This window comes from Atractosteus spatula, chromosome 2, assembly GCF_055471065.1.
Source record: "Atractosteus spatula isolate fAtrSpa1 chromosome 2, fAtrSpa1.hap1, whole genome shotgun sequence".
In the NCBI taxonomy this organism is placed as follows: Eukaryota; Metazoa; Chordata; class Actinopteri; order Semionotiformes; family Lepisosteidae; genus Atractosteus; species Atractosteus spatula.
In genome coordinates this window covers 539,312-566,270 of record NC_142707.1, presented here as the reverse complement: position 1 = coordinate 566,270, position 26,959 = coordinate 539,312, and the positions used below count along the sequence as shown (strand labels likewise).

General features: G+C 50.6%; 1 protein-coding gene across 2 annotated transcripts in view; it reads left to right on the top strand.

The window, feature by feature from the left end:
- Positions 1-18,027: 18,027 nt before the first annotated feature.
- Positions 18,028-26,959, top strand: part of LOC148838863 (caM kinase-like vesicle-associated protein) — a 38,776-nt gene continuing 29,844 nt past the window's right edge. Inside the window, exon 1 of one of the 2 annotated variants that reach the window (XM_088940214.1) lies at positions 18,028-18,236. The gene's annotated coding sequence lies outside the window, so the exon portion shown is untranslated. Of the gene's footprint in view, positions 18,237-18,426; positions 18,455-26,959 lie in introns of those variants that run through there. The other variant, XM_088940224.1, reaches the window with a different exon arrangement.

Genomic DNA, 26,959 nt, shown 5'->3' with positions numbered 1-26,959 from the left:
GGGTACTGACCCAAACAGCACTGACACACACACACAGAATACTGACACACACACACAGGATACTGACACACACACACACAGAGTACTGTCACACAAACAGGGCACTGACACACACAGGGTACTGACACACATGGCACGGACACACACACACAGAGTACTGACACACACACACAGGGTACTGACACACACAGGGTACTGACACACACACACAGAGTACTGACACACACACACACGACACTGACACACACACAGAGTACTGAAACACAAACAGGGCACTGACACACACAGGATACTGACACACTCAGGGTACAAACACACACACACAGGGCACTGACACACACATTCAGGGTACTGACACACACACACACACACACACAGGGCACTGACACACACATTCAGGGTACTGACACACACACACACACACAGGGTACTGACACACACTCAGGGTACAGACACACACACAAGGTACTGACACACATACAGGGTACAGACACACACACACACTCAGAGTACAGACACACACACTCAGGGTACAGACACACAGACACACAGCGCTCTAACGAACACACACAGGCTACAGGCACAGCGGTCAGGCACTCGCGCGCACGCACGCCAGTGATAAATATTACATAAGCCCCTTTGAACCGCCGCAGTCTGCTGAAGAGCCTGGAGCTGGGAGCAGGAAGAACAATGGCTGAGCTTCTGCCTACGTTCAGCTCGCAGCTCCAGTTGGCAACTCAAAAAGACCTGTTTCCCAGCAGCACAGAGCTTGTCAGGAACCAACACCTGCACTACTGCACCCGTGCAATTGTCCTGGACAGTCCCTGCTCAAGCACAGTGTGACATGAACAACAACACATACAAATCAAACACGGTTTTCGTCTGTTTAAATTTGCTAAATAAATTGAAACATAATCATCACATTTTACTGTAATACTGAAGATTGTTCTGTGTCCTTTTTTGGATGAGCCAGACCCCTTCTAGCAGGGTCCTTTGAGCCTGATTTAACCTGCTGTCCCCGTCCAGGTCCAGGTCCAGACACAGGTCCAGGTACAGTACAGGGCAGCAGTCAACATGCACATGATGCAGCTCTTGCACATGCACACTTCAGCCTGCAGTGTTCCTAAACCTTGTTCTGGGTTTAGTAAATGAAACTCGTGAGAATATTTTCCTCAGACCACCTCCTTAGCAGCCGGTAATGCTGAGCACGTCTTTCCGCTGTGCCCCTGAGCCGCGCACAGGTGACACTCGCTTCACTCGCCCGCCGCTTCGCTCATAGGCTTCAGGTTCCCCCTCTTCCCCAGATGAGTTTTAGTTTCTGTTTATTTATACGCCCTGAGTAAGTGGGGCTGCAGTACCTCTCTCAAAGGCATAGAAACACTGTGGAGGATTTGAACCCGCAAATCCTACCCTAGTCAGGAGTCTAGAGGTTTAGCTGCTTCTCCAGAGAAAAAGAAGCGTTCGGCTGTTCGCTCTTTTGTTGTGGAGAATATAATCTGTCCTGGCGTTAAGGCTATGTCATGAAGATAATTTGTTTCACATTTTAGTTCCAACAGCAACATGACTGCCGCAGGCAGCACAGTTTAATTTTGACTCCAGTGTAATGTGGTTAATCCCAACCCGCGGTGCAAGTGGAGGGGGTCCCTGTCCTCTCCTGATTGCCTCTCGTAGTTTGGAAGCAGGCTGGTTTCATAGTGTCGGCAAAGGACACATCCTGGGAAAACAGTGAAGATGAAAATGATTTACCAACATACACACCTCCGTCTTTCTCATAAGGAGACAGCCATGCCTTTTCAAACCACATTATCCAGGTCAGGATCACAGGAGAGCTGGCATTTATCCCAGGGACCACACAGACACACACTCACCCCAGGGCTGGTTTGTCCAGGTGCTAATTATCTACCACTGCTGGACTGTGGGAGGAAACTGGAACACCCAGAGAAGACCCACACAAACACAGAGAGAACATACAAACTCCACACAGACAGCTGCCCAGGAACTGAACCCAGAGCCCTAGCACTGTAAGGTGTGCTAGCCCACCTGCAAGCTCTCTTGCCCATTTTCTGTTTGTAGTTTTTGGTGCTCCATACAAGTGATGTTCTATACTTGTCCAAATTAGATGCCATCTGCCAGATTAGCTCTCTGCTTTTCAGTTCCCTTTGATGCTTTGACAGTGTGTGCTAATCCTCCTAGTTTGGTATCATCTGTGAATTTGACAAGTGAACTAACTGTAGCAGAATCTAGATCAACAATGGAAATAGAGAGGAGCAGTGGTCCTAGCAGAGATTCACGAGGCACTCTGTTAATTACTTCACCTCAGATGGATGATTTACCCCTTGTCTGTAGCCTGTTGGCTACTGGTCCATTATCCAGTTCTTAATCCAAGTCCACTGCCTGCGGTTTGAGAATTCCTTTATCAAAGCGGTGTACAAATCTGACCCTGGTCTGGGGTCATTCCTCTGACCAGGCTTGAGTGCATCTTAAACAGACAGCTGCTGAAATAACTGAAAGGCTGGGAATAGCCACTGTGTGTGTGTGGAAGCTGTTTCTACAGTTCTGATACGTATCCAGTGGTCATTCATGAACACTCTTTCATGGGAAACACAGAGGGCGACCCCAGCTGTATATAAAGCTATAAAAACACCCTGTAACACTGCTGAAATTCAGAAAAGTGATGCTCTCACGATCGAGACACCTTGTGTGTGTCTTCAGTGTCCTCCAGAAATGGCCTTTTTATTCAAGAAGTAGAACTCATCTCAAACCTTCACAGAACTGTGCTGTGAGTTCTTGCATCTCTACGACCTTTTGAAAATCTTAATATGCCATAACTATGTCATGTAATTGTGTTTCCTGTTCAAGCAACAACTTAGTTACGCAAGATCTACCTTCTCTAAACCCATCTTGATTATTCCCTGGGGTCTGACATGCGTGAGTTCATCCAGCCTGCAGCAGCGGTTGGGCTTGTTTCTATGATTTCCTGGCTCCGTTTTTGGATCAGCAGTCTCTTGGGACTCCTAATGGCCCTGTGAATAACATCTTGCTTCTTCTAGTGCAGGAGGACCCCAGGTCCCTGGAGAGTTATCTTAAGTACCTGTTGCTCTCCTGCTGCTTCCATAAGGAACTTGTCTTTCCTCAGGAAGCTGAGTCGTGTGTTCTGCTCCTCTCTTGACAAACAACTGTATTTATTCATTTGGCCGAACGCTTTAATCCTACTCGACCTGCACACCTGCACCCATTCATTCCGCTGGGTATTTTTTAGAACAGTTTGGGTGAGGCCACTTGCTCAAGACTACAACAGCAGTGTCTCACCTGAGAATCAAACCTACAGCTTCCAATTACAAGTCCAGAATCCTGAACTGAGTGACATATCACTTAAGTCTAAGCTTCTGTAGTCCCACAGCTTCCCATAAACATGCACCTGGTGTATTCTGTAGTCAATTATAAAGCACGTTATGCTGCTGAGATGCTGTAGTAACCCGCTGAAATTATTTTTCATGTGGAGGTTAATTTGTTAGTTTTTAATGGTCCATGCTCTCCAGTTATTCTGACCTCCCTTTTGCCAGCAAGATAAATGTCTGCAGCCTCCTAGTTATTAAAACAGAGAGAGGGGAAAAAACAGAAGAAGATGAGCAGAAGAAGAGGAATAGAAGGGAAGAGAAACAGTGACATCAAAGGGATACGAACAAGAGGAGGTATTTGGCCCATCCAGCCCCTGTGATTGTTAGCAGCTAAATGATCAAGGATCTCGTCCAACTGTTTGTTGAAAGAGTATTTCTGACTGCCGCTGCTTTTTACTCCAAGAAAGAAAATTTAGCGTGATTCTGAAAAGGGACTAAAGCCTAGATAGTAATTGATTTACTAACAGCTGCATCCACTGTGCTCTTGGTGTTCAGAAGAAAGAATTAGGCTGCTTTCCTCAGCCCAGGGAGCTTGATGTGTGCAAACAGTCACGCTGGTGCAAACAGTCAATTCCTGTGGCAAAGCAAATAGAAATGATTGCAGAAGCCTCAAGACTACACTCACAAGCAATCACACGCAGGCACACTCTGGGGCCGAGAGCTGTGCTGCTCTCCCTAACGAGTATTCAGGTAGCAGGGAGGACCCAGGCAGATGAGCTGTGCTGATGAAATATGCTGTGAGCACAGGCCTCATCTGTTCCGCTGTGAGTTTTAAACCTCAAGGCAGCTCAGTTTGTAATTTGTTAATTTTCAAAATTGGCTGAGGCACTTTTCCACTTTTCCAGTGAGCTGATGGATAAATGCTTGGCTTTTCCTTCCTCGCTGTGTTCCAGTTCCCTGTGCCACTCACACCGTCACACACACAGAGACTCCCCTCACCCTCACACCCCCATTCATGGCCTCATTCTCACACACTGAAGTTCTTCATTCCTTTCTCACTTGTCTGCCCTTTTCTCTGTGCCAACCGAACATGTCTCACCCACAGCCCCTCCCTCAAGGACACCGGCGCATTTTCTAGATGTGTCTCAGCTGATTGTACCTTTGCAGGGTGACACTCATCCTTGCTGCTAACAAAGCGTTCAGACAGTGTGAATTGGCTGCAGTGCACCAGAGGTTAATGAGAGCGACAGGCGTGATTCTGGCTACTTACTCCTGCTTCCTCTCTCCAGCGCCTGGAATTGAGCTGCGTGATGTGCTTGGCCCTGCCAGTGGTGCTCTGACATTGTTTTCAGTCAATCAGTCCAGCAGACAGCAGAGATCCCGACAGGCCGGAATTGCTCCTGTATAATGTTTCTTTAACGGCTGATCAGTGCAGCTGCCTCTGTCTGATTGTCCCAATATTCCACACGCAGGACCAAATGGGTTTTTCCAGGCACACATCACTGCGCTCAGTTTTCATCACTGATACCTTGTTCGGCCAGTGAAGAGCCATCTCTATCTCAATCTATTCATGCCTCAATCCTGTCCCAGGTTAGACTAACATTTTCTTCATCATTTTCTGTCTGTGTAAGGCTGTTCAGGCTGAGCTCCCACCCCAGGAGGGGTCAGGACAGCAGCAGGAGGCAGACAGGAGTCAGCTCAGGCGGGCTCCGGATGAAGAGATCAAAGGATTCGTTACTGTTATACCATGCTCATCTGCTATCGCGAAACTCTGCTTGAGAGACCAGCCATCCACCACAGTGCACAGAAATACAGCTACACGCCCCTACGACATCAGGGTCCGAAGCCCTCAGATTGGGAACAGTTCCAGTGCAGGGCTAGAAAAGGCTCTTTTCAGACTCAAGAATGAACTGTTCTGCATATTTTAGTCCAACGGTGCCTCACTAATTTTAATCTCTCAATGTTGTGTTAACAAATATATAGCAGATTATCAGCTGTGAAGAGAAGTTTTGGATTCTCAGCCAGAATGAGATGGGGCTTATTTGAATGATCCCATGTGTTTATTAGTAGGGGTGTCCTTGTACAAGAGAATTGGACTGCCAAAGTGAAATTAAAGCTGTCTGCTTCTACCACAGCTTTGCAGCCTGCAGCACAAAGCGCTGGATGCTGTGGGCAGTCAGAAGGCAAACTAATTAAAATTCTACACCATGCCAGCCCATTAACGAACAGCAGTCAATTGAGAATGTTGTTAATGTAAATGATTGCTCAAATTGCACCAGAGTAGCTGGGTTGTAAGTGTTGTGGGTGAGATCGCTCTGTGTGCTCCTGTCCCACGTGACGCAGTCAGCTCTCGAAGGCACAGAGACCTGTGTGCGCTGGCGTCCTTGCTCCCTGGCTCTGCCGCTGTGAAGCCCTCAGGGACGGAGAGGGAGGACACAGCTCCACTGGACACCGCGGCTCGTCGAGCGCGCAGTTCAGAGCTCCCCTCCCTGCCTCTTCCTGCTGGGGTTCAAGCACATGAACTTATTACAACTCCCCCCCCTCCACACAAACACTTCTCTTTAAACAGCTGACCAGCGTCTCTCTTCCTTGCGATTGCAAACTGAGGCGCTCGCCCGTGGGTGTCCTGCTGAGGTCTCCTGTCTCACGTGGGCCGCGGTGTGCTGAAAGACCCAGGTAGGACCAGCTGCACTCAGGTACACAGGACACTCCCAGTGGCCACTCTCAGTCCTCCCTGCCCCTGCCCCCCGGCAGCCCAAAGGCTCCTGAACTAACAGTCGTGTGCAGTTAGTCTCTCAGACAGCTCTCGCTAGCAGGATGTCTAACAGGTGACATCTGTCCAATTCACACTGAATTCTGCTTTATTGGCTTAATAAACCCTATACTACCAAAGCTTCGCTCACTCTGCAGGAAATGTGACAGCCTTCTTGCTGGTAAAGGCGAGCGAGAGGTGGCCGGATCCCCCTGGTCAGCATAGCACCCCAGCCCAGGTGAGTGCTAGAATACTGAGAGGTCGGACCCCTCCCACACTCAGAGACGTGGCACTGTTCCCCTCTGAGCATGCACAGCCGGCCAGCTGAACGAAGGCCGGTCTCCTCAGCTCTCAGCCCGTCCAGGCCGGAGCCGCCGCAGGGACTGGGGGCACCGTGCTGTCAGAGTCAGTGGGACGTGCTCGTCAGGGTGCTGAAGCAGCTCCGCTCCTGCCCCCTGCAGGGAGCTCTCGGAATGGCATCAGGCAGCCTCCTCTTGGAGTGGCTCTGGGCTCGAGAGGCAGCAGGCTGGTAGAGAGGGCCTTGTGCTGCCCACACACTCGCTAGTTCAACAGCTGTCGCTCTTGTCCGAATCCAGGCCCTGTATTCACTGCTCACCACTGCGGGAGTCTCATCCTCACTGCTGACACCTCTCCACCCCTCAGCCTCCATACAGAAGCTCCTCTTCCTCATCCTCCTCTCTCTCCTAAACAACACTCCTTCATCATCCTCCTCTCTCTCCAGAACAACACTCCTTCATTATCATCCTCTCTCTCCAGAACAACACTCCTTCATCATCCTCCTCTCTCTAGAACAACTCTCCTTCCTCATCCTCCTCTCTCTCCAGAACAACACTCCTTCCTCATCCTCCTCTCTCCAGAACACCACTCCTTCATCATCCTCCTCGCTCTCCAGAACAATACTCCATCATCCTCCTCCTCTCTCTCCTAAACAACACTCCTTCCTCATCCTCCTCTCTCCAGAACAACACTCCTTCATCATCCTCCTCTCTCTCCTGAACAACACTCCTTCCTCATCCTCCTCTCTCCAGAACAACACTCCTTCATCATCCTCCTCGCTCTCCAGAACAACACTCCTTCATCCTCCTCCTCTCTCTCCTGAACAACACTCATCCTCATCCTGGAGATGCAGGGCGAGTCAGGTGGAGGAGCAGCCTGTGGTTGGACATCGGGTCACTGTCACGAATGGGTCGTCCTGCACTGAGTGGCTAAGTTGCAGTCAGCACTGCTCTGCACAAGCTGTGTCTGCTTGGTGTGCACAGCTCATCTCAAGCAAACAGGGTTTTCTGTACGTTCAGATTCAGTGGTTTAAAGAGCTTAGCTGGGTGACAGATGCAAGGTTGGCCTCCTGTTCCATAGATTAGATTACATGAGGAGAAAAACAGATCTGCGGTCAGTATGGTCACAGGGCAAATGCAATAACGTTATTGAATTACTTTGGAAATGCTCGGAGGCTAGAGAGCCCCAATCCACAGCACTGTGACTAAGACATAACGCCTGCCCAGTGGTCCAGGAATATTTCAGTCCTAAGCTTTGCAGCAGCTGAGCATTGTGGATGGACAGGCATTTGGGCTCATCTCAGAAACAGCGGTCCTGAAGTGTGAGAACAGTCCTAGCTATATATTTCAGTCAATCGAGACAGCAGAAACATAAACACTTTTGCCTTTATAAAGAGCAACATTTCTTAAAGAATTCGCTCCTGCTGAAGAGTTGAGTCTAACTAGACCTAATCAGGGGCTCTAGACAGCACTGTGGAGCTCAGCTGGTCTGAGCCCAGAGCACAGTGTGTCACAGGGACTCCACAGAGCCCTGTTGAAGTCCTCTTGCTTTACTTTTCTCTTTTCCTCTTTTCTTTTCAAGCCATGATCCTCAGCCCCTTGTTAAGAGTGCAAGAGCAGAGAGCTCTGTGCCTCAGTGGTCTTTCAGAAAGCACCATCTCCAGAACTGAGACCAATTCTAGGTCTGCATTCCCTGTGCAGAGGTGATTTATCTCCGCTTCGTATATGCTGATTCAATCTTGACCAACTCTCTCAACAGCACATTTAGCCAGAAATGTCAGGTTTCCTTTGAATCTTGGGGGCTACAGAGAGATGAGCTTGTCAGGTCTCTGTCTTCACAAGCAGAATACAGGGGAAATCAGGCCTCTTTCAGAAAGGTGCAGCAGCAGTTCTGGGGCTCATTTTGAGCTTAATTAATGATCAGAGTGAGCAGAGAAGTCTTCCGAAGCCAGACAGCTTGGTGAGTGATTGGCAAAAACACATTTCTAATGAGCGTCGCTCAGCAGCGCTGGTGGAGGGGGAACCGCTGTCCGCTGTTGAGAAGCGTTGCCTCATCGGGATTTTAACAGAAACGGCAGCAAAGCCTGTTCTTTCCTGAATGTTTCCACAAGTGAAAATGTTTATTAAACTCCTCGTAAGATGTTGATGTTTCAAACTAATATAAAGTAAACTGCAGCTATGAATGAGTCATTGATGATTCACAAATAAGCTTACTGAGCCTAGTGAGGATGAGGGTTAATTCATGGGACCCATTCCACTCCCCATTTGTACTGTAAAAATATTTCATCCACTTTCCCTGTTAATGGATTCCCATGATTTCCGAAAATGCTGGAGCTGGTTTAATTACAAGCCATTACACGTATGAAGGCAGGTAGATTGCAAACAAATAATTAAAAAACACAAGGGGGTCTTATTATTATACTTCAGGTGGGTAACTGCGCCAGCATGCGTGGGCTGCAAAAGAACAAGTGACAGGTTTATTCCAGAGGAACAAGTAACAGGTTTATTCCAGAGGAACAAGTAACAGGTTTATTCCAGAGGAACAAGTGACAGGTTTATTCCATGCTGAAAAGAGAAGAAAGGAAACACAACGTTTCGGCGGTGGAGTCTTCTTTGGGTGTGAAGGCTCAATGAAAGAAACCTATTACTTGTTCCTTATTATATAATATATTGCATTGCATTGTCTTATAATACAACTTAAATTCATACAGGCTATTTCTTCACTCTCCAAATGAAACATTTATGTTGAGGCCCAGTAAAAACATAGCAGTCTTAGATTTACAGGAAGATCTCACTTTTCCTTCCTTTTTATCATTTGTTCATAGTTCGAGAGGTATTGCTCCTTGGGATAATAAAATATTAAAATATATTTACTATATGAATTGAACTGACATTGTCAAAATGAGTTAAGCTTCTGTCTAAATGGCCGTTCAAGAAGAGATTCATACAACAGCAGCCGTTCCAGGAAGAAACCACCTGCACCCAGCCCTCTGACTGAACAAGACCTGCCTGCTCACAGGGATCAGGGTCACATGCTGAGAGCTGCGAGAGGAAGTCACTGTCGTCTGTGGCCAGAGACCACGGAGGAGCTGGCCAGGAGAGAGATGGGTACTTGGCCATGTTGCCTTGACAGCGCTGCCAGAAGACAGGATGCACACATGTGGTAGTGAGTGCTGCAGGGACTCAGTGTTTCAAGTCGGCTTCAGAGTGGAGGAAGTATGGTGCCTCAGACAGAACCTCCGTTAATTTAAGAATGCTGCTGGTTCAGACTGAGGGTCCACACTGCTTACTGATCTACCTCTACCATACATGTCAAAAGCTCACTCCCCATAATTTCTATCCCTTTATTTTATTCTGTTGATGCATATTTTTGCACTTAACCTGTTACATTTTTGTTGTTTTGCACATTGCCTGTTGCTGTTTTTGCACATCGTCTGTTGTTGTTTTTTGCACACTGCCTGTTGTCTCTGTCTTTCTTTTGTTACACAATTGTATTGTTGTTGTTGGTTTTTTTTTCTCTTTGTACTACTTATGTCCGAGAGCTAGCTAAATAGCATTTCGTTATACCATATACCATGTATATGAGTGTAATGACAATAAACTTGAACTTGAACTTGAACTTGATCACTTACCTAGCAATACACTGCCAACAGTTTCCCATCCCTGAAGCTGATTATTAAGTCTCAATTTCCAAGAAGAAAAGCACAATGTCCTGCAGCGCTAGGATCACACTGGCAAGACCTCTGGAGAACACTGATCCTGCGGCCGACAACACTGGCCAGCAGGAAGAGAGGCGGGGCGTCCCACAGCTGTCTGTCCAGAGGCTGATCAGGACTGAGAGTCAGCACTGCCAGCCCCGTGTCTCCGCTCAGAGGGGTCAGAGCCGATCCCAGCTCTCAGTTTGACAGTGTGATACACAGAGGAAATGCATCATGATTCTTTCATCTGGGTTTTTGTTCACATCTTCTGGGGTTTTGCTTGATTTTCTTACAATATCGAATGAGGTCTGTCAGGCCCGAGTGCTGTTTCTTTAGTGTGCCAGTGTTTCTCAGCAGCACTCGATGACAGGAGGAAGGCAGAGGAAGGGAATGCGGAATGCAGACCCACCGCTGTGAACAAAATAAAAAATAAAAATAGACAAATAAATAAGCAAACGGAAGACTGTAAATAATAGAGGGAAGGCTGGCTTGACCTTGTGGATGTGAAGGGCCTGACGCTCTCGGGGAGGGAGTGTGTGAGCGGTGACAGTGCGGCGCTCCCCTTTATATCAAACGTGATTATTAATGTGACACTTGGCAAGCCAGCGCAGGAACTGACGCGCGCCTTTAATTAGCGCCTGTCTGCCTCGGCCCCGGGCCAGCGCCGCGAGCCCAGAAACTGCCTCATGGCTGCGACCTGGGCCAGGGTGAGAGCCGGGCTCGCGCACACGCCCGACGCCCGCGACAGCAATGTGCGTGCGACTTCATCAGTGGCGTCACAACCAGACGGCCACGTCTGACCCCCTGGGCTCTCAACCTGCGCACTTTAATATTGTTCGAGAAGCAAAGTCTAAAATCCTCCAGGTCCCTTCTCCTTCTGAATTGCAACACCACGCAACTCCTTCCGGGGGAACCCCCAAGCGAGACGCAGCGACCCCAGATCTGTCGATGGGAGGAGCCCAGTGCTCAACTGCCACCTGGAGGGCTGGGCTCCAAACGGGCGGCCCTGCACTCCCCCACTCAGCCACAAGGTGGAGCTGCTTCACAAGACGCACGCCCCCTTCTTCGGAGTTCTGAACCCCGGCTTGCAGCAGAGCTCTGGTCAGGAAACACTGTTGTCCGGTGGCTGTAACGAGAGCTGGCAGAATCTGTTTGTAGGGCTCGGACTTCATCTCAAGACACCTGTCGTGAAAGTTGCTGCAGTGGCTCACAGGGTCCATTCACAGAGGGACCCTAGACTTGCTCTGCTGAGCCTGTCCTCCAGCCAGCTGAGCTGCTCTCTGCTCTCTGTCAGCTCTCCTCCCTCAGCAGGGCGCATGGCAGCAGCTGGCGCTCGTGTGGAGTCAAACACAATGGGATCTCGGGATCAGGGGCTGGCTGACAGAGTACAGAGAGCCAGTTCTAAAAACAGAAGGCATGACGGAAACAATGACTTCAATACTTCAACACACAGAACGCACAGCGGCCTTGTGAGTGAAAGAGCAGGAGGAGGGAAAACATTGTAGCCCAATGATTGGAGGTGAAAGAATAGGAGAAGGAGAGAGGGAGGCAGTGTGGGTTAGTGGTTAGAGCTGAGGCACTGGGAGAGAGAGAGGGAGGCAGTGTGGGCTAGTGGTTAGAGCTGAGGCACTGGGAGACAGGGTTAGGGTTAGGGTCCCTAGGTCCCTAACTCATACAGGGTCCCTAACTCATATACAGGGTTAGGGACCCTGTATATGAGTACACATACTGTATACAGACGTTTAAAGATATTAGATATAAGCATAGATACATCACTTTGGAGTTTTGGGAATTTTCTGTTTGAACTGTCTGTTGAAAGACATATGCAAGCAATTCTTCAACAAGAGCGCGATCTCAGAAGAAAATGGTGCCTTAGAGAGTCTCCAGCATGAGAACATTGCAGTGACATTACGGATGAGATACTGTGGAGACAGAAAGGTTTAGTAAATACTGGCTAACTTGGACTGATTTCATGCCCCCTTCCAGACCTAATTTCACTGAAGGAAAATAAAGCAATATTTCAGTGTTGACTGTTTTGCTGTTTTTTAATAGCTAAATGGATCGATTTTACTAAGCCATTACATTTCTGTATTTACCTCTATGTAGGCACAATTTCAATAGTTTGGGGGAAACTCAACTGTGAACTTTAGTAAAGACCAAAGGAGGAAGTTGGAGAGTTCGTGTGTAAGATCTCCCAGCAGTGAACACAAGAGTGTGTAGCCATCCAGACCCGGAGGGAAGGGAGGAGGACAAGGCTGTGAGGAGCACCATGGAAGAAGAGCTCACAGGCACCTCTTTGTGCCACTGAGCCCTGTGACTTGTGCGCTCCTGTGTGTGTGTGAGTGTGTGTGTGCGTGCGTGTGTGTGTGTGAGTGTGAGTGTGTGTGTGAGTGCCTGTGTGTGCGTGTGTGAGTGCCTGTGTGTGTGCCTGTGTGGGAGTGTATGTCCCTGTGTGTGTGTCCCTGTGTGTGAGTGCCTGTGTGTGTGCCTGTGTGGGAGTGTGTGTCCCTGTGTGTGTGTCCCTGTGTGTGAGTGCCTGTGTGGGAGTGTGTGTGAGAGTGTGTGTGTGCCTGTGTGTGTGCCTGTGTGGGAGTGTGTGTGTGAGTGTGTGTCCCTGTGTGTGTATGTCCCTGTGTGTGTGTGCCTGTGTGGGAGTGTGTGTGAGAGTGTGTGTGTGCCTGTGTGTGTGCCTGTGTGGGAGTGTGTGTCCCTGTGTGTGTGTCCCTGTGTGTGAGTGCCTGTGTGGGAGTGTGTGTGAGAGTGTGTGTGTGAGTGTGTGTGTGCGTGTGTGCGTGCGTGCGTGTGTGTGTGTGTGTGCCTCTGTGTGTGTCCCTGTGTGTGTGTGCCTGTGTGGGAGTGTGTGTGAGAGTGTGTGTGCGTGTATGCGTGCGTGCGTGTGTGTGTGTCCCTGCGTGTGAGTGCCTGTGTGTGTCCCTGCGTGTGAGTGTGTGTGTGATGCCTTTCCCTGTCGCTGGTGCTGCGGCTGTATTGAGCGTCAAGGTCCAGCTGTTCTTGCTCCTTTAGAAGAGCGGAGCTGCTCTCGGCGCCGGCGCCATTCAGAAGGCTCCCAGTGCGGAGGCGCGGAGCCACAATAGACCAGGGACAAGAGGCACACAGGCAGGGACGGCGCACACACCGCGGAGGCCAAGGCCGGCCGTGTCCGTGTCCCTGCTAGAGCACTCGGGCTGTGTGCAGCCGGCTGGGCTACCTGCCTGCTCCCAGCACCTGCAGCCGAGGCCCTGGCGCCCGGTGTCCTCGAATCGCACCGCTGGCCTCTCTGCACCGCCTGACCGGCCACCTCTACCAGCAGCACCTCTACCGGCCACTCGAGCAGAGCAGGCTCTGTCTCAGCACTGATGGATCTCTCCGTCTGCTCCTCCGTGATCTACTGTGCAAGATCTCCTGCTCACAAAGCGTGTTCAGCCCGAGACCGACAGTAATTAGTCTGAGCAGACAGGCGGCCGAATGTGCGTCTTTGGCCAAAATATTAGGAACCTCTTCAAGCAGCAAGAACTGCCCGAGCAGGGTGTGACACGCGGATATGCCCCCACATTGCATCCCAGACCCATCAGATCCCCCCAGCAGGGGAGGGGCAGCTCCAGCGTCGCTGTGAGCAGGATGAACTCTTGCGTTCAGGAGGACTGGGACATCAGACACACTCTAGCCAGGAATGACCATACATTTCCTGCCGCTGAGTTTATTCATTTTTCTAGGAGGGTTTTTTGGATAATAATGAGTGCTGCTTTTTTTTTTTTGCTTGGTAACCAGAGTAAATTTGAAACGTAATTGTGGACAGTTTGCCTGGAGTCAGAGCTGGAATACAGAGTGACCCCAACAGTGTGTTGCTCGAATCAGGCACCCCCAGTTCTGCCTGGAGTCTCACTGTCCACTGTCCACCCCAGCCGTGTTCAGGGTGAGCATGTGACACAAGCTCAGGGGGGGAGAGAAGGGAGGCGTTGGAAGTGAGGTTTTAAGGAAGCTCTCTGGATGAACTCTCAGCGGTCTCCTGCCTGACAGCTGGCCAGGAGTGACCTCTCACAAACAGGTGTCTCCCCTGTCTGCCCCTTCCAATCTCCAGACTGACCACCCCACTCACTGAAGATGACCTCTGACCACAACACTGCACTGATGTGGCGTCCAGTCCAGACAGACCAGCGTGGCGCAGCTGTGGATCACCTTGCTGAGCTCATAAATCTCTCACTGTGGAGGAGCGTGGTCTCTGAAGATCTGGGAATGACCTCCCTTAACAAGGTTGCTTTGTTCACTAGCAAAACCTGACTTTCAAGAAATCTCTGTCTTCTTCGCTGTGACATGTACAAGAGGTGCACACCTGGGAAGAGCACACCTCTGGCTCTGCGGCTGGGCTTTCTCAGGCTGGGACTTGAGGACGCATTTCATTCCTCTCAAACTGCAGTCCACACGCCCCAGAAACACAGGGACACTGTTTCACTGCACACTGAGAACGTGGAATGTAGACGCAGCTGTTGGACCAGTGCAGTGGATCACTGGGTGGTGATCCTGGCTGTGAGCAGGAGACCCCTAAGCTCTGAACCCTAACCTCTAACCTCTAACCCCTAACCTCTAACCCCTGACTCTTTTCTGATGTAGTCAATAACCCCCCAAGAATCAAACAAGCTCCACACTTCTCACTTTCTTTTCTTATTATTTTCTGTCTCTGAAACATGAAAACACTCCATCCACATTTCTCTAACTCTAATCTGTCTATACCACTCCAGTGCTGTCTTGCTCAGCACCCCCTCTCTGTAACTCTGGCACTCCACTGTCACCCTGCTCTACTCCTCTGCTAACCCCTCGCTCAGCTGCTGGGATTCCAGCTTCTTAATTAGACTCGGCTCAGCCACGCAGCTGGATTGTCAGTGGGTGTCGTCCCTTTAACGCTGTCTTTAGTGTTCCTAATCAGCGCCTATCTCTCTCCCGCCTGGCTGTTTCGATCCTGAAACTCTCCCCTGTGCTGGACAGCGCAGTCGGAGCACAGTGGCGCGGAGCTGTGCCAGGGCTGGCTCAGGCCTGGGGGCACTGCGGTGCCATTGCGCCACCATAGCTCAGCTCTCAGCTCGTCTGAAGAGCACCAGGAGCTCACTCTGGACAGAGACAAGCTGCATGGGAGAAGTGTCAGAGGACAGACAGCTGTGGTAGAGGACAGATGTGACAGAGGACAGACAGCTGTGATAGAGGACAGACGTGACAGAGGACAGACAGGATACATGTGATGAAGAACCGATTCATGTCAGTTCAATGAATTGCTGTTAGTAGGAGCGGTGTGATCGTGGGGGTTGAATCCGTGTAGATCCTGCTGCTGTTAACACGTTGGCTTTTGAGTCAAATAATCAAAAGGAGTCACCCAAATCACATCACTGCTGTTGAGTTCCAGCAAGTTTCATGGAGGTCAGGAGGTTCAAAATCTGCTCCTGCTCTTGGGGACATAAACTGAGCCAAAACTTTTTTACCCAAAATATTAGTTCTCAAATATGCTAGTTTCCCTTTTTCTACTCTCCTTGACTTCAATATCAAAATCTGACGTTTTTCTTTGTCATGTATTCATGAGTCACTTAGTCTTGTCCTTAGCAGAGCGGGAAACAGCCACACAGCAATTCGTATGGGCAAGTCTACCAACGTCTTGTTGTTTCAGATGAGATTCCTGTATCATGGCAACCTCTGTTCTCTTCACTCATACATCATCTGAACAGCTGCTCCAATCAGGAGCAGAATTTAGCTGCATAAGCTCTTGGACAAAATAGAAACATTAGTCATTACTTTTTCAGAGCAAGTGCAATGTGTTAGAGAAATAAATAATTTCGATGAAGTTCAGTGTGGATGCAGTATACCCAGGAGCTTGAGTTAATGGATGGCAGACGCAGACTCCACACAGGTTCTTTTGTTTTCCACTAAGACTCTGTTCCACTAACTCGTCTCCAGGTGACAAGTCTTTGAGACCAAGAGCTGGTCACTTCTATTTACCCCTTTCCAGCTGTCAGCTAGCGGGATCCAAGCCCTTCTGTGTTTGACAGATCAAAATGAATTTCCCTGCCTGTTGTGTTCTGTGTTGTGTTGTGTTCTGCCAGTGAAGAGTGTGTCCGTACCCAGTCAGAAGATTCGCACAGAATCATAATCACATGTGAGCTGTCTTCACTCTCTGTGCTGCACGTATTGCACGGCTTGTGTACTGTATTCAGCTAAGATCAAGGATGACAAAGGGACCTTTTAATACGGAATAGATTGTAGCATTTTCTCATCTCTCCCACTTGTGTATGCAGTGTTTGTCTGAAAGCACTCGGCTTGCTCAGGGCAGCACGCTCGCTGCTGGACAGCTCTCCACGAGGAGGGAGGGACGGACCTGAGGAGATGGGACAGCAGGGGCTCGAGTGGAGCTGTGAGCAGGTGAGGTCTGAGACTCCAGGGCTGTAGCACTCAGGACAGAGAGGGAGCTGGGACTGAGCCCTTGGGTTACTGGAGGGGCTGAGCTTTGCCAGACTCATGGGTGCCTGATATGATAGGAGCAGCAGCGTGTTTCAGTGGCCATGACAGGTCCCACTCAGAGAGGCTGCAGTAGAGCAGAGATCCCGGGTGTCCTGGAGGGCCAGTGTGTTACAGGCTTTCAGAGCAGCATCGCCTGAACAGCTGGGCACAGCTCTTACACCTTTTACACAGGTCTCCACAAGACCACCTGGACTGAAGACCTGTAGGAACACCAGCTCTCCTGGGATCCCTGATGTGAAGCATCTTTCCCTCTTCCAGCTGTGGCATTCCCCCCTGGATCTGTGTTGGTATTCCCAGTGTCTGCTTTGCCTTACTTTATCCCCACGGGACAGACAGAGGAGACACTGCAGGAGAGAGAGCTGGCCTACTGTATAAATTGGTGCCCAGACTTCACACTGCTCAGGAGCCCAGTTTAGTGTGTTTTCATCTTACAGAGGGCTTTCATGGTCTTTATCGCTCAGGCATGTCAGCAGGAGGTCCAAACATCTGCACACCTGTGGAGCAAACTTTACTTTTCAATATTCATTCGATCCCTGTGTTCCTAATCCTGGGAGAAGACGTGTCCGGTCTCTCTGAGGACAGGGTCCCGCGATGACAGTGCGTGACCTCCGGGTTTCACAACAGCGCCGCAGCCCGGTGTGAGGGAAGGGTCGGCTGTCAGACACGGCGGCGGGCCGGGGAGCTAGTGAGCAGCGGCGCTGCGGTGGTCTGTGCATGCGGATCCACGTCGAGGTGTCGCGCTTAAGATAATAGACACAGCGGCGCTGCAGTCAGTGTGGATTCTTTGATAATAAATCGTGATACGTGGTCCTATTTTCTACCAGTAATAAGCACATAGCTTGGTCGTTAGGTAGGAAGAGGGCTCCGCATCATGGCTGTCTGTTAGTTGTCATTTATTCAAGTTTAGATATTGACTAAACGGTGGTCTTCGGAAGCTTATAATGGCTTTATTATTATTATTATTATTATTATTATTATTATTATTACCTACTGTACGTGTGCGAGCGCGCTGGGCTGAGCGGACCGTACGGGCGCGCCGGCAGACCAGCACCGCGCGCTTCACCTCCGGCATCGCCACATCGATAAACCCGAAAAAACCCGCATCCCGCAGCTGTCAATCACCGGACAGCTCTGGTCCTCCCACCAGACCCGAACCCGCGACCGGACCGGGACCGGGACCGACACTGACACCGGCACCGGCCGAGGGAGAGCAGGGAGGGGAGGAAGAGGCGAGAGCGCGGCGGCCGAGCCCTCCTCAGGAGAGGGATTTGAGCGAGTGGTTGCAATTTAAGTGGAAGCTCAGAGATTAACTCGCTGTCGGGCGGGAGGGAGGGAGAGGGAGAAGGGGGTGTCACGGTTGCACGGAGAGAGAGGGATGTATCGTGTCTATCTCTCTCTCGCTGTGGGCGCTCGACTCTCTTGGTCAGAGCTGCGATGTAGCACTCTCTGGCGTTGCCGGAGACCAGGATACCGCCGCCCGCCGCCCGCCGCTGTCCCCCACTCTCTGCTCACCTGGCCGACCGCAGGACGCCCAGGCTGGACCAGGTGGGTCCTGCTCGACGCGTGTCCCAGTCGTCACTCGGGAGGGCTTGTGACAGGATCGCGTGGGGTCGGAACAGCGGCTCCAGCTTCTCCAGCGCCGACAGACTTCAAAGTAAGTTCCTGCTCAGATCCGAGGGGCTTTTAATTGCGAGGTGTGAAGAGAGGCGTTTTTGTTTGAACGAATCTGTCACTCTTCTTGCCTCTTGTTTAAGCACGGAAGAGGGTTGCTGTGTTAATTGTGGATGCTTTGGGGACTATTTTTAAAAATAATAATTGCTTTCCCTTCGTTCTTTAAGGCGCTCTGTCACATGTGATGAAGAACCGATTCATGTGAGTTCAATCAATTGCTGTTAGTAGGAGCGGTGTGATCGTGGGGGTTGAATCAGTGTAGATCCTGCTGCTGTTAACACGTCGACTTTTGAGTCAAATAATCAAAAGGAAATTTGTCAGCTACCCTTCTGTCTGTCGCACTCCAGTGTATATCAGCAAGGAAATGCGACATGTTCATTGGAATTTAACAAATGGAAGTGCGTAGCTTCGCCTTACTCTCGCACTAGGCAGGCTGCTGTAATCTGCCCTTTATTGCAATGGTCGTCTGTCAGGAGTGCAGTCAGTCTGTCTGTACTGGAGCAGCTCCGCTCAGCTTCAGGTGTTGCCTTGTTTGGGAAAATTATGAACTACCAGTCAGTACTGTTCTCACCAGGGTTCATTGTAAATATTAATGTGCCTATCGACAGCACCTGCACAACACTGGCACTGACAGCTCTGTTTCCTCATTATTTCTGCCTACTACATGTAACTATAGAGCCTATAAACTACAATATACTATGTATTTCTGAACCATTTATACCTGTAGTATTTTTATTCAAAGGTGTTACACATTTAATTTATTTGCACCAGTCCTGCTAATACTCTGAAGTTGTATGATTATGTTTTCATTTTCTTTTTGGAGTTTTCAGTAAAAGATTACTGGAGTATTGTGCTGGGGGAAGCAGGGGTCGCGGGCAGGCCTGGTCACGAGCCCAGGGCCCACACCGGGAGAGCCTCTTCTCCACACGAACACTTCCCTGCAAACGGGCTTAACAACCATGACAGCCGTCAGAAAGACACAAACAAAAAAGGAAACAGAACCTTGGCAAAGCATTTTAGCAAGTGTGTTAATCGCATTAGGTGCGTCTTTGTCAGGCTAAAATGTATTAGGAATTATTGTCAGGAACCACGTGCTCAGGATTTTTTTTAAATGATAATTTTTAGCATTTTTAATCATGAGAATGATCAGAAACACAAATTCCCTGCACTGTAACTCATCCTACTACTATTGTCCTCCGCCTGCGAGCTTCGCCATTTCTGCTCCTGACACTCCACTAACCTGCGGCAGCTGAACAGAGACAGCTCCTGCCACAGCTAATCGTACTGCCCCTGCGCTCTGCACAAGCCCCTAATCGTACTGCCCCTGCACTCTGTAACCCCTGATCGTACTGCCCCTGCACTGCACAAGCCCCTAATCATATTGCCCCTGCACTCTGCACAAGCCCCTGATCGTACTGCCCCTGCACTCTGCACAAGCCCCTAATCGTACTGCCCCTGCACTCTGTACCCCCTGATCGTACTGCCCCTGCACTGCACAAGCCCCTAATCATATTGCCCCTGCACTCTGCACAAGCCCCTGATCGTACTGCCCCTGCTCTCTGCCCGCCCTTGATCGTACTGCCCCTGCACTCTGCACAAGCCCCTGATCGTACTGCCCCTGCACTGCACAAGCCCCTGATCGTACTGCCCCTGCGCTCTGCACAAGTCCCTGATCATCTGCCTCTGCATTCTGCACAAGCCCCTGATCATATTGCCCCTGCACTCTGTACCCCCTGATCATACTGCCCCTGCACTGCACAAGCCCCTGATCATATTCCCCCTGCGCGCTGCACAAGCCCCTGATCGTACTGCCCCTGCACTCTGCACAAGCCCGTGATCATATTGCCCCTGAGCTCTGCACAAGCCCCTGTCAGTAGCTGACTGACTGAGGGGGGGTATGGCCATTATATTAGGACCCGCCTGCTTTAGGGTTGTCTGGCATGGCTGACCTCTGTGTTGGTGTTTGGGCCGAGCTGACATAGTGAGAGCTTTCTGTCCAACAGACCCATCGGGACCTACAGTAGTTCTGTCAGGACCGGTTCTGACCCAGGTCTCTATAGCGGGTTTGTCAGGACAGGGACCAACGCAAGTCTCTACAGTGGGTCTGTCAGGACAGGGCCTGACCCAGGTTTCTGCAGTACCAGCTACAGCAGGTCCGTATGGGAACAGTTCAGAACAGAACACTTAGTCTGGACCAATTCCTGTGTGTTTCAGACCCCTGGCTGATTGTAGCTGTTCTTCGTCACAGCTGTGCTGCTGTGTCCGCTCATTGGAAGATGTTTACAAAGCGTGGAAAACACACACGTGTGTTCCTCAGGAGCCCTGTGTGTGAACATTTCCAAGGGGAGACTGTGGGTGCTCTCCGAGAGCCCCATGAATGCGCTGCACAGAGGAGCCCCAGGTGCAGCTCAGCTGCAGCCCCTCTCTCACACAGTCACTGCTGATCCAGGGCCCTGGGGCGCAGCACAGTCAGACCTCCAGCAGGAGGCACTATAGTGCAGGCTAGCAGAGGGGGGACCCTGATGATGGCCCTGCCTGGGGCTCAGGGCTCAGGCCCCAGGGTGCTGAGGGCCTGCAGGAGAGGGTGCCAGCTCCTCACAGCCACACCAGTGCTTCATTGTATGCAAGGAGTGGGGGCAGCACAAGTAGGCAAGCTTGTGAGAGACTTCTGAAGTTCATATATATATATAGACTCCATCTATTCCTATAGGAACCCACTATAAATATAGCTCCACACTGCGGTGTGCAGAGTGTGGTGAGGGAGGTATGTATATTTATGAGGCTGCTGTGTGCCGGAAACGTACTGAAGTCTCTTCCAGCCAGCAGTAATTAACTCCGCAATAATTCACTGATGTTTCATGCCAGTTGCCGTTAATTTAATGTTGAGCATCCTGACAGACTGGCCAGTTTATTAGGCTCTGGCAGTGAACCCCAGACTGGCTGTCTAGACTCTCATTGTATCAGGCCCTAACGGCTTTTATACTCTATGTGCCTTTACTGATATGGATGGAAATGTATAAAAAGCACTTTGAGATGGTTGCTTTTGAAGGTACTGTACAAAATGATGTGATTATTATACATCTTCATCTGATAGGGAAAAATGTTTCCAGCTACCAGTAACCCATCCTGCCTTCTCAGCCACTGATCTCCACCCGCCTCTCTGGACTGGATGTGTAGCAGTGTGTGTTGTGTGTTGTGTGCAGCAGCAGTGCGGTCGGTGCAGGAGCAGGACGGACAGCGGAGCTGTGGTTAGATCCCCAAGGAGGGAGCTGATCTCATAGCCACGTCTGGGGCCTGGAAGACAGAAATCAAACACGAGAGCTGAGGACGCCCTCTAGTCTTAAGACACTCCTGGCAAAAGCGCATAGAAACATGACAATCTGGGATCCTGCTTCATTTCTCACATGTACTTGTTGCACAGCCTTACAAAAGCATTTAACCTGCACCATCAATCAGTGTTGTACTTCTCAATGTACTGCACATCTGAAAGGTTCACTGTCCTACACCCCTGATGCCTTCATGACTGTCGCTTGTGGATTATCAGCCAGAGCCTCCCCTGAGGAAGACAGATCTGCTCTAGGACATGTGGTGCCAGTAAGACCACGGTGGCCAGTCTGTGCCACTTGAAGAAAGGGCCTCCCAGCACTGGATCAGAGCTTGACGAGTCTGGGCCCGGGCCGTAGGGCTCGTCCTGAGCTTTTCTGGCTCTCAGTCACATGCTACCAGGACCTCTCATGCTCTCCTGTCTGCTTGATCTGGCAAGAGACCGACCACTTTCATGCACACAGAGCCGGCTCCAGCATCAATTATTCAGCCACATAAACACGGCTGCAATCTGAAGGTATGAATAAATAAAGACGTCTTCCCCCCCTGCCCGCGGACTCTGGCTGGCGCTCGGTGTCAGTGCTCTGGAGAGCGGTCTGGGATGCTTTAAATTCTGCAGCTGGCCCAGGGAGTGGTCCCGGATGGCTGTGCCTGCTCACGCACGTTAGCCCAGAGCTCTGATCAGCTCCCACCCCCTCCTTCTCTGCAGGGGGAACAGGCTGCTGGATCTCTCAGCGCAACAGGTCCCTCTCCGCCTCTGTCCCTCTGTCCCTCCGTCCCGGAGACCCTCCACTGCCCCACTGCGCTCTGCTCTCCTCCCCAGCCCCGGGCCGGGCACAAGCCTCCTCCTCCCTCGCTCTCACGCCTGCGTCCCTGCGGAGCGCTGGAAATAGCCAGCAGGTTTATTTATAGGCTGGGCATGGGGCTGCTCACAAAGGGAAGCAGAGGGAAGAGCAGTGGGATGGAAATTGGGAGGATGGGGAGGAAGGGTTTTGTTTGGCAGCAGGCAGAAGGAGCAGTGTGAGAGATCTGTTAAAGAGGAATTTTAATAAGAGCCGTACAAGGACAGCGGCCACTCAGCCCATCTTCCCGAGCACTGGGAGATTCTACCACAACACCAGACGTAGTCTGACAGACTCTAGTGGCGCTCCTAAATTATCTAAAGAATATTTTATATTTATATAGAGGGTGCTCATAAAGCTAGCTGTCCTATTATGTTACCTGTATCATGAAAGGTGTGGATATAGAATATAGTGCCTTTCATGTAAATCCCTCAAGGCAGCAAGACAAAGGCAAGACCCCTAGTCAGGCAAACACAGAGTCCCGTGAGTCAGTGATGGACATTGGCGTGCACACATGAAACTGTGGGAGGATTACTGAACTCTGAGATAGTTTTCTGGTTTTGTTTCACTTTGTTGAGTTTTCTTGAAAAGCAAGACATCATGAACTTGTTGAGCAAGATGAGTCAGTAAACAAAGTGATTAAGTCAAACTCCTTTTCTTCAGGTTTCTTGCTGAGCACCGGCTCAGTGGTCCTTACTCAGCTGGGCCAGCAGGGGGCACTGTTAAAGTACAGGACCACAGTGCAGTCAGCCAGGAAACAGGGCTATAAATCAAGAATGTAAATTATGCTCATAAGCGCCATATGCCTAGTTCTCTACCCCCATTCCAAGTGCTAGAAGCTTCAAGTATTTAAATCAAGACTTGAGTGTTTTAGAAAAGGGACTGTAATAGATTGCGCCATTACTGAATATACAGGGAAGCAGCGTGGAACAGCCTGCGCTCACCAGGGCCGTGATCGCAGCAGCGCTGGGGAGCCCTGGCGGACTGGCAGGAGGATCCTGGCTGGCACCAACAGAGAAGGCCATACCCTGCTTGGTTTACCTCGTGTTCTCTTTTATTGTTCTGTGTCTGTATGAAGCACCGCTGAGACTAAAGTTTTTACTTCTGTGATGGGTAGTGCGGCCCCCCAGTCAGGGCGCTTCACATGTGCCCACACAGGCCAAGAGCCAGGCCTCACAGCACAGGTCTATGTTGAAATGGCATTTGACTGACTAGAGTGGAATACATAGTTTGTGGCTGGTTTTGTAATCCGTTGGTTTGGGAACCCCATTCATTCATTATTGCAATTTGATCCACGCTAGCTTTATTCTTTAAAATGTCTTATTTGCCATTTGAGAGCTCCTGCCTTCCTGCTTGTCTGCGGGAGGACGCTGATGAGGAAGTGTGTGCTCAGACAGGCCGCAGGAGGAAGGCTCTGTGCGTCAGCGCTGGTCAGGACTGGAGCTCCTCTGGTACAGCCTGAGTTGGATCAAGCTGCGTGCTTTCCAGAGAGGAAGATTAGACAGGATTCTCTTCCCCTCTGTACACTGAGTAGGATTAGATCTTTTTCTCTAACATTGATTAGAACGCAAAAAAAACACAATATGGACTGAAAGCACAGTAGAGGAAAGACAGCTCATTCTGCCTTTGGCAGGTTGAACATGTGCCTCCGGTCCTCAGTGCTACCGGTGGGTTGTAACACGTGCAGAGGGGAGAACTGACATCAGCACTTCCCTGCTCACCAGGCCGGAGCAGGATCCGACAGAGCAGCCCCGCTCACAGGATCTGATTTGCGATGAGTAAGAAACGCAATAACAGGGAAAATCGCAGTTGATCATAACTCCTGCTTGAAGGGAGATGGTAATTTTGGCAGCTACAAGTAGAATCCATCAATTATGCCATTCTCCAGGGGAAGCACTTCAGAAGTCTCTTTCACTGTGAATATTTAAACTCTCTCTCTCACACTTCTCATCATCTCTCCCTCTCCTGCCCCCCACCCCTCCCCCGTCTCTCCATCCCCGTTCCTCTGCCGTCTCTCCCACCTTGTTTGAAACTGCTCCCTCTCCCCCGGCGTTCCGTCTCTCTCCCTCACTCTTTGTCTTCCTCTGCATAATTGCTCAGCAGCAGTTAAGCATTCGGTCTCCTGGAAGACACTCATCCCTGTTTTTCAAACTCTTCTCCGCGGAGCTCGAGGACAGTGTGGCTGCAGATGTGCTCCAGCTGTACGGAACAGGAACAGCTGGACACTCAGGCCAGGACAGGACCACAGGACAGCGTTCATGAGGGGAGTCAGGCCACCCCTGATCTTGTGGGCCTGTGAGCGTTTAACTGGATTACTCGTCCTTACTGTAGAAATGTGTCCCTGGAGGCCAGGGAGGTGCTGGCAGGCTCTGCTCCCAGCCTGCCGGTGGGAGCTGCTGTTCTGATTGGCCTCCTCCTGGGCCCCTGCTGTTCTCAGCAGGGCAGGCTGTGGCACACTCACTCAGTGTAGTCACTGGGATAGAATTCCCCAGCTTAGAGAAAGCCCATCCCTGAGGATCAGAGCCACCTGGCGATAGCAAGGAGTCAGCCTGTGCTCCTGTCCGGAGCTGTGTCTCAGCAGGAGTGTGACAGGCGTCGAAGTGGACACGAGCGGGAGAATTTGCTCACTTCTCTCCCGGCTTGGGACTTAGTCTGCGAGTATTTCAGGACTCCTGCTCACAAGCCAGGTTCTCTACTGTTCTGTAGCAGGTGATGATCGCCCTCAGATCATGCTGCTGGTCAATGTCTTACAAACACCTGTGGAAAATCTCCAGAACTCCCAGTCCAGTGAATAGGCTCATCACGGTCAGGCAAAGCACAGCTCGGGAGCATGGAGACAGTCTTTAGGAACCTTGTGTCTCAGTCCTGTGACAGTGAGCTGGTCAGCCAGTCTCCCTCCTCACAATCAGAGCTGTAGGCAGCTTCACTCATGGATGGGATTGGGATCGGGCTGCAAAAGGAGGGATAGAGGATAGGATTGGGTTGAGAGGGTTGGGATGGGATTGGGCTCCGAGTATTTCAGAACCTTGTGGGATCCTGTTCTTGACTCTCACCGAGGCCAAGCTGTTGCGAGTCATTGGGGGTTCGTAATGTTGTGGCCAGTTGTGGACACCCATGAGCATGCAGCCTGTCTCTCCAGCCAGCAGGGGTCTCGACAGTCAAGTGAGCCTCCTCCCCAAGGGACAGGTCTAATCCACCGCCTGGAGCTCCTGCTTGCCGTCAGTCCCAGCCTGTGCAGAGCAGAGAGCGCAGCCCCGCCCACTCCAACATGGCCCTAGGGGAGAGCAGGGGGCAGGGGGGGATCTGAATTGGGAAAGGAAGAGATCAACTGAGCTTTGCACACCTGTCCGAAGTGTTTGGCATTACTGAGCAATTCCCATTACTGAGAAAGAGAGGGGAGTGTGGGGGTGAGGTGAGAAATAGGGGCAGCGGAGTGAGAGGGGAGATGCGGAGAGGAAGAGAAGGGAGGCACGCAGAAGGAAGTGGGACAAGTAAAGACATGAGCAAGAGAGGGCCAGAACGTCAGCTGTTTGCCTTGGACTTCGGTGTCCATGTTGAGTTGGGACTGCTGCAGTGTGTCGTCGGATCGCCCACGGGGCTGTGTCTCTGTCACTCCTGCCGGTGTGAGCTGCTCTTTGTGTGTCTGTGTGTCTCCCTGGGCCATGTGAGGGTGGCTGCTCCTTGTGCGAGTAACATTTGCATAGAGCCTTTGCGTAATTCACAATAGGGCTGCATCTTCACCGAACACTTCTCTTTGAACTGACTTGACTGCTTTTCAGGAAACTCAGTGTCCTAGTTAAAAGACAAGTGTGCTTGGCCTCCTGTATTTTAGATTTGCTGTCCAAACCATTAAAAAGTGTTTTAAGTGTCTAACCCTAACCCTAACCCTGTCAGCCATGCAACACAAAAATAACCTTTAGGTTCAAAAAAGTTTAAAGAATGAAAGACAAGATGAGCAGGTTTGTGAAGGCATTTGTGTTGCCCGACAGCCATGTTCCCAGAATCAACCAGAAGCGCCACTGAGAGCTTCAGACACACCAGATGAGTTATTAATTTTGTTTTGAATGATCAAACAAGCCCCTTTTATGTAGACATGCATGTAAAACCAAGAACGGCAGGCACTTTTCTGCACAAAGGGTCGTGGGAGTGTGTGCAATTTAGCCGATAATCTGGCTTGTGTCAAGAAACAGCTGGATGAAATCCCTGAGTCAATTAGCTGCCAAACAGGTCAGGTGGTCCGAATGGCTCCTCTCATTTGTAACTGTCCCTGTGTTCTTCTGTGCAAACAAATTACCTCAAAAGTAAGGTTAAAAGGGGGCGGTGAGGTGGCTCTGGGGCTCAGGATCTGCGCCTGCGGATGGAAGGTTTCTGGTTCGTATCCCACAGCCGGCAGAGGAATCCTACTCCGCTGGGCCCCCGAGCAAGGCCCTTCACCCCAACTGCTCCAAGGGCACTGTACAATGGCTGACCCTGCACTCTGACCCCAAGCTTCTCTCCCTGGGGTATGCGAAAAGACCAATTCCTAATGCAAGAAATTGTG